Raw genomic sequence first — 8,330 nt, forward strand, 5'->3', positions numbered from 1 at the left:
ATATCTTCAAGTGGCGTAGGCTGCTGGTATCGAATGCGTGATCCTCGTTGTCTTCGGATGACATTTGGTGGCTTCCCAGGCCTGGAAATCCAAAAGACACAGGAATGCTGATGTTTTGTCTTGCTTCCTGGCAGATGAGTGTACCTCCGCAGACAATCAGGCTGTTAGCACAAGTCCACCTGCAAGGGGAAGGAGACGCAAAGTCTTCTCATTTTTAGCCTACAATTTGACATTGGTCATCTCAGGTACAAACCGAGAGGATAAGATCGGGGCACAGGCAAGCCAGTGAGAGCTCACTACCCAAGAATCACCTCGGGCATACAAGAAGCTGCATCATGAGGGCTGTCAAAAGTGTTGTGGTGTACCCGGTTGGTTCTTATGCACGCATTTCCTATCAAGCCGAAGCACTATTTGCAAAGACCATTTACCCTGGGTGTCACTTCAGCTGCAGGTTAGTCAAGTCGACCGCGCGTATCCTTTATCCGTTCATATCGTCTCCTAACATATCACGCACTTGTCAGGAAATCCGGATTCCCTACATCCCTATTTCGACGGTTTTTTAAATCATATATTCGTCGAGCCCACCGCGCTGCGGAGGACACGTGGGCATGTTACTGTTCGGCCAGGCAGCCACTGTAAAGACTTTGGTGTCCGCAACAATATCGAATCAGAATGTTTATAGGACCTCTTGGACTATCCCCTAGATCCTCGAGCAAATTTTCCACCGTCAATCAACGCTCACGTGATGGTTGCTTTTGGAAGCATGGCCGGATTGTCTACTACGACTACGAGCGAACTAGCACTCCTGCGGGGATATCACCCAACGGAAATTCGTTTCAGACGGCACTGCTAGAACCCAATCGGGTTTCAATCGGGTTTCAACCGTGTTCCCTTATCAGCAGAACATGGTTGATTGCATTAACTTTGGACACCACTCCCCAAAAGGCAATTGCCGTCACTTCGCTCCGGGATTGGTTGAAATATGATCCGTCGTTGCCGAGGCATAGTAGGAGCCGACCGGGTATTCTTGATTGCTTGCTTGTCCAAATCTCTTAGCAACATGGTTGTCTCTGCGGTAAAATTACTTTGATTCTTGCGCTCTCTGGGATATAAGAGCTGAAATAGGGTAAGGTCGAGTGACTCAATCGCCGCCTCAAGTGATGGCTTTGACTTCGCAAGGCACAAAGCCTACCGCATGGCTAATTTTACTCAACTCAATCGTTTGGCACCTCATCACATGCTTCTACACGTGGGTCTTGGGCGTATTGCTTGGTCATAGTCGAACCAGTGGATCTACTATCCCTATCGGATTGAGGCTCTATGCCAACTTCACCGAGTGATCATTACGAAATAGAATCTATGGTGATTGATACATTTATCATGTGGGTGAGATGGCAAGAAATCCTCCGTACAACGTCCGTGAGACATTGATAGACCTCGCCACGGGCTATGAGGCCCATGGATTCGCACTGAATTACTTTCCCCCTGCCTATGGGCGGGCGGGCGGTTGACCGTAGCCCCGTGGCATTTAATGGGCCCATGGGTTGCTTACTAATAAGCACTTCGGTCACTGAAATTTCATAATTTTATAATGTTTAGCCACGCACGCATATGTCCTATAGTACTACGTATTCAGGTTATTTGAGTAGAAAGGTATACAACGGATGTGTTCAGCTATAACAAATCCTAGTAAAAGCAATGGACTATTGAGTCTAAGTGAATGAAAGTGTGATCCGAGATGCATAGAAATTGTGATGCGTCTGCATTGCGTGTAAATATATATATGACTATAAAACATGCTGAACGTACAAAACCACTCACAATATAATGCCTACCAGTTGCATCAGTAAATTTATTATAAACACGACATATTAGTTATACTACATACTAGGATTCACCTTTATTATGATCAATTATCTGCTATACTAGTGGTTATTGGGGGTAGGTGACAAGTGATAGATTTCCAAAAGTTGAACCCCCTATTCAGGAAACTTACATAATCTGAGGGTGGCATGGACCGATGGCAAGGTTGACCACCTTTTTCACCGCCCGACCATTCACCACCACGCTCACCACCACGCTCATCAACACACATCAACATTCACATCAACACTCACATCAACACTCACATCAACACTCACATCAACACTCACATCAACACTCACATCAACACTCACATCAACACTCACATCAACACTCACATCAACACTCACATAAACACCAACGGTTCAACACCAACGGTTAAACACCACAAGTATTCCAAGACAACACTCATCTCTGTTTGCATACATCTGGATGAAGGACGCCAATTTCTATTGTAGCGAGGAAGTTATTGGATCACAAGCTACCAAGGGAAAGGAATGTGAAATACGTCATTTGATACTGAAGACGCTTCAGTTGTTAGTTTATGATTTTGGCTATTGAATTGGCAAAGATCTAACTAGGGCCCCTTCTATGTATCCAATGATGACCCTTCGGAACAATGAACACACGATGAAGATGTTGCGCAGGTCTTTGCTTCTCCGAATACCCTTGGAACACTCGAATACTGGTCCCTAGCACCACGAAGAGGTGCCTGCACGGGCTAGAGGCGCTTGTTGTCGCAGATGCCCCTGCGGAGACTCTTGTTGTCGCAGATGTCCCTGCGAGGCGCTTTGTTGACGCAGGGCCTAGGCTGCGGAGACTTGGTAATGCAGCGGTCTCCTGCAGAGAACTTGTTAACGCAGCGGTCTCCTGCGGGTCTCACTTGTCATCACAGCGTCCCCCTGCGGAGTTCACTTGGTAACGCAGCGCCCCCCCTGCGAGGTAGTCTTGTTTTCGCAGCACCCCCCCTGCGAGGCATATTGATGACGCAGACCTATCCTGCGAGGATTGTTGTTGACGCAGACCTATCCTGCGAAGCACCTTTTTACACTCGCGGGGCTCGTGGCAGCGAGGGAGCGCAAGTCTTACATCACTGGGCTCGTGGCAGCGACAGCCGTGGTCACGGAGACTCTCAAGCCCGCAGGCAAAAGAGGGACACCATGACACATCGGAGTGTGAGGACCGAAGTCCTGATTTTTTTTGGGCTGGGAATCCGGCTCCTTTTATATTTTTTCGGCTACGTCTCTACCAAGGAACCAGTTGCGCAGATGGTAGCGAGAATCACTGTCTCGTTAATAAGCGTTGAAGCGATTTGAACGACGTTGAAGTGGTGTTTGGAGACTTTGTGGTCTACAGAGTCAAGTCTCGACCTGGTATTCCTCTCAAAATTGTGCGTTGGGTCTGGTGAACCACTTTCATCGACTGTTGAGGAGAAAGTAATGCCGCGAAAGTAAGATTCGTACCCATCACCGAATTTGCAATTAAATCGCTCAACGCGCTTGCATTCTATATCTCCCCGTTTTAACCACGGTCACCGTCTCTTTCATGAGGGTTGATATCCTTCAACAGATGCCGAAATAATGGGTTGGAGACTTTGTGGCCGACGGAAACGCTGTGCTGTACCTGCAGTTGGCCGGAGGACCCTTTGGTCTCACTGGTATCAATCCTGTCCATCTCTAGGCTCGCGCCGCTGAATGTTATTTCTTTCCTTTCTACTCGCAGCCAACTTATGGTGCCTTTACTAGGATCGCTACTACCTGGGCGCACAGACAATGGCATACTTTCAGACTCAGGATAAAGATTGTCTTTGGGAGGACCTGATAGCCAAAAAAGGTCCAGACCCTTTGCAAAGCTCACAAGAAACTGGGTCTAGTTTCCAGGACAACCATGTGAACTGATGCAACCAAGGCCCACGAGCTTGGCTCTCGTGATCGCCACCTCCTCGCAAGATTGCAACGCTACTATCACACTGATGAGGACCTGGACACAAATAGGACCGGGCAGGCCAATCAAACGCCACGCGTGAATGTAGACAGACGCAGGTACGGTTCTGCGATGCAGATCTCAGCGACGACCCACGGGACAGTAGATTCAGGGAGGTTCTATTTGTCGCCCGCAGAGAAACTGGAACGAATTGCAGAGGTCCAGACACGATCCACAAGCCCAAAGCTTTCGGCCGTCAGTGTCCGATGGTACGGGGGATTATTGCCTAGGAGGTACTGCTGGGGCAGGTGAGTATTTGGAAGAACACAGAGACTTTGGCGACAGAATGGTAGGCTACAACCCGACCCGTGGTTGTGTTCTTTGTGTTCTCTTGGTCGCAGTCATTAGAAAGTAAGTACCCCTGTCAAGTGGGAAGCAGAACTTTGGAGATTATATCTGGAGGACCAGATATGGCCTGAAACGGCCACCAACAAATTGATGTTTGCTTTATAATTTAATCAATAACCAATTGCCAACATATCACTTGAATGATAGAGTGCGGAATTTCAAGGAAAATCTATTTTGTGCTTTGAACATTAAAACCTTAAAAGAGCTGACGCCCATCGTGGGCGCGACGCCGACCCCCCTGTTATCTTCAGTCACGCGCTGCCATTGTGATGCATAAATAAGTAATGCCAAAATCAGTGGTTACGCTTCATAAATTTCCTTTTGCACTTTCCAGCCAAGAGCCGCAGGACTGGAGGCTTCCGCAGGACAGAACCCGTCCTGGGACAGACCACGGTTTTCCCCTCCTCAAAGCTATCCCAAGCAGGCTTGCTTCTTCTGATAGAACCCATCCTGGGACGGACCACGGTTTCCCAGTTACCTCACCTCTTCCTTTTGTTGCCCCCACTTACTGCCCGCGTTTTAATTTGCAGTCCTAATGTCGATGGCCCCATTCCGGATCCCGCTTTCAATTTGGCGAGTGAGACCCTAACGTTCCTGGGATCATATTCGACCCTAGGATTCATAACATGTTCCTAGGTACGCTCTTAGTCGCTGTCAGGGATATACATGAAGCATACAGCATAAATGGAGATATGATCTGCAGGACCCACATGGTGCAAGACACGGGTCTTGATCGAATATGCACTATAGCGACATGTTTACTAGCCTGTCATGTTAGTAAGCCAGGGCGGTCGCCAGTTGATGGACAAAGGGCCCAGCTGGCCCACGGTCTCCGGCTCATGGGCCAACCGGGCCCTTTGTCTGTCAACTGGCGACCAGTGCTCACAATCGCTAGATCTCAGCCCCTGTCTCTTACGCCACCGACCGTGGGCCAGCTGGGCCCTTTGTCTGTCAACTGGCGACCAGTGCTCACAATCGCTAGATCTCAGCCCCTGTCTCTTACGCCACCGTCTTTTAACCATGGTCATTTGGCATAAGCTCTATAACAGTAGACAGTCTCCTACAGCTTACTGCCATCGGACATGTGTTTGATCACTGGCGAATTTGGATGTTGAACTCCGTACATTAGGCCTCGATGGCCTTGAATCAATATATAAGGAGCTTAATAGCCAGGTGGCCTATTAAGCCTTTACTACCAGTTCTAATGTCTATAGAGGCTGTCATGCTATGTCCACTGGACATTCAAGTGGAACGTGCGTTGTTAGACGCTTTTTCGGTCAATACTGTATGAAAATCCCTAGAACCCACATGCCCCATCCCTAGGAATTATTTGTCAATCCCGGGGGCCCTCGTACTCCCAGGATTCGTGTTTAGGGGCCTAGGAATAGATGTAAAACGCGTGCTTATGCTATTGGTTGAAATATTATCTAGTGAGTGATCTCACTGATCGACCGGCACCGATCTTGCTAAACGTACTATAGCTCGGGGAAACCATTCCTTGTTTCCCGGAGGTATATTATGCACTCCCGGGAGCTATAGGTCCTCTAGGAACTATGAGTCTGATCTAGGAGCGACCAAGAGCGTGCCTAGGAACCATACTATGGATCCCAGGACCGAATATCCTAGGGATGTGAGTCTCACTCGGGAGATAATAAGCGGGATCTAGAATACGTATAATTAGGAATACAAATTTTAGAACGCGGGTAAAAAGAGCGGGCATCAGAAAGAAGAGCTGAGTAACTGGGCAAGAATATAGTTTAAAGACACTGAAGAGAGGCAGGATGTCGACGAACGATAAAATGTAACGGTTATCTGGGAAATGACGAAACACGCATCTTAATAACGCGTTTTACGCTATCGGTAGAATAAACAAATATAACTAGACACCAAGTGGTACAAGTGGTATAACTAAGCCAACAAGTACAAGGATTGCTTGGATTTGGTGCCTAGGGAATCTGGCATAAAAGTGGGCATGTTATGGGCCTAGAGGATTTTTTCTAGGTAGATAGGATGAAATAATTCTTGCAACAGACTTGGGGGTTGCCTGGGTATTAGGAAATTCGCTTGATTTAAAGTGGGGAGTGTTCCCTAGCCAATCATACTCAATAAGCACCTTCCTTCTTTCACTGCGTTGATTAAAAAGATGAATGAATTTAATCGGTTTGTTTATTCTTTACGACGATTTTTACCAGCATTAATTGGCCTTTTAACACTCGTTGACAACTCTTAGCACGCTATTAATTATTCTATCCTCATTTATTCTACAGTACTAGTATCTTTGTTGACAGTGCACGTTCGGTCGACTCCCAAATAACCGTTGAATTCTATCGTTTATCAACATGAGGCCACACTATAAAATATTATTTCTTTACACCAATTTTTTGCCCAGTTAATATACATCACCTCTTCTTTCTATTGCCCGCACTTATATCTACGTTTCAACCTGTATTATTAAAACTGATCGACGAGGCTATCTCTTAGGGCTGGTAGATCGGGGTTTAGTCTCTCGATCGCAAGGCATCCATTTTATTGCCTCTCTCTTAGTGTCTTAACACCATGATTCTGCCCAGTTACGTAATCACGTAGAATGGCCGAAAAGGATAATCAACTGATTAATTTGTTCATATTAAACATAGTGAAAGAAGTAAGGTGATTATTGGATATTGTTGGCTATATGACGCCCTCCGTCCCAAATCACGCGCATTTCCTCAATACCTAGGCACCGCCCAAAACCTTTTTTTTTTTTTTTGCGTTAACTACTGTAATGATGGATTCATTTTCCCGGCGGTTTGAGATCACGTATATATGTACTAATGAAGATTTCGATCAATATGAAGGGTTTACTAGTGCTAAAAGTAGCCATAGTGACGTAGAAGTTATAGCAGGTAACAGGTCAATAACGTTGGAAGTACGGCTGCTTCCACGGTGCCGCACGCATTTGATGACCGCAAATAACACCGGTGATTGCCCTTCTAGCCTTGCGGGGGCCGCCTTCATGAGTTCAACACACAAAAGACCAATTTTCGTGTAATAATTTGAGGAGTATCGTGGTCTTTATATTTATGAAGACCGAGGACCCTTATGGTCACTAAGCCAGGGTGGCCGCCAGTTGACAGTTATAAAGCCCACCTAGACTAGGAGCTGTGGACGTGCGTCCAATGTGGGTCTGCATCCACAGCCGTCGGTATTTGGCCTTGAGTCAACTGTTCTAGATCACAGGGCCTAGAACCAAGGCCTTGTGATCACAGCTCCTCAGCCACGGACCCACATCTCCAGGCTTGGGACCTACCTGGACATGATTCCACAGATCCATGACATATTTGGCTTGGTGTCACTCGCTATACGTCTAGCTTGGACAGCGAACCACACAGGACAGGGACACTGTTTCTATATCTTTAGGGGCCTCAAAGCACCCCAGGGTAGTGTTACCAAAATTGGACAGCGATACACTTTTGGCTTCGTTAATGCCCACACCGACCGCCTCCGATTGAGAACAGCATGTTTAGTCATTTCCTTGGAAGCCGATCATCGACCCGATGTACTTACCCATATAAGGTCATGTTTACACCTTCGCCCATTCCTCGGCCAGCTCTCAAACCTGACTCATGTCGGATGATTCAGGGGACCTATGATGGCCAACCGATTTCGTTCAATTCCCAGGATTACTTGATTGTGCAAGTCTCGGGTTTGAGATCCGGCCAATGAGACTCCCTCGCCTGCCCGAACCACGTAAACATTGCGCACCAAGGACTCCATTTATAACATTTACAGGATATCAAATACATCAGAATTACCTTCTTCTTTTCCAATAGATGTGAAGGCAAGCAGTATTTTCATGAATATCAAACATGGACCTATCTAAGCTCGTTGACCAAGGTACAAGCGGCCCTCTTCAGTCCAATTTTAGCGCTAGAAAGTAACTCATTTTTTTATTTCAGGATCATCGAGTTCAAAAGAGACCAGTATGCCGAAGCACACTTATCCTTGTCAGCCGACTTTTTCTCCAAATGAAACACCCAAAATGCCAATTCCCCCGCTAAATCGTGCCACTTCGTGTCTAAAAAAGCGAACTACACATGCGTGCAGACCTTGCCAAGAGCATAAGTCGAGATGCTCTGGCGAACGTCCACAATGCC

Source organism: Penicillium chrysogenum (genome assembly GCF_028827035.1).
Source record: "Penicillium chrysogenum strain IBT 35668 chromosome Unknown utg000002l_segment0_segment0, whole genome shotgun sequence".
Taxonomy (NCBI): Eukaryota; Fungi; Ascomycota; class Eurotiomycetes; order Eurotiales; family Aspergillaceae; genus Penicillium; species Penicillium chrysogenum.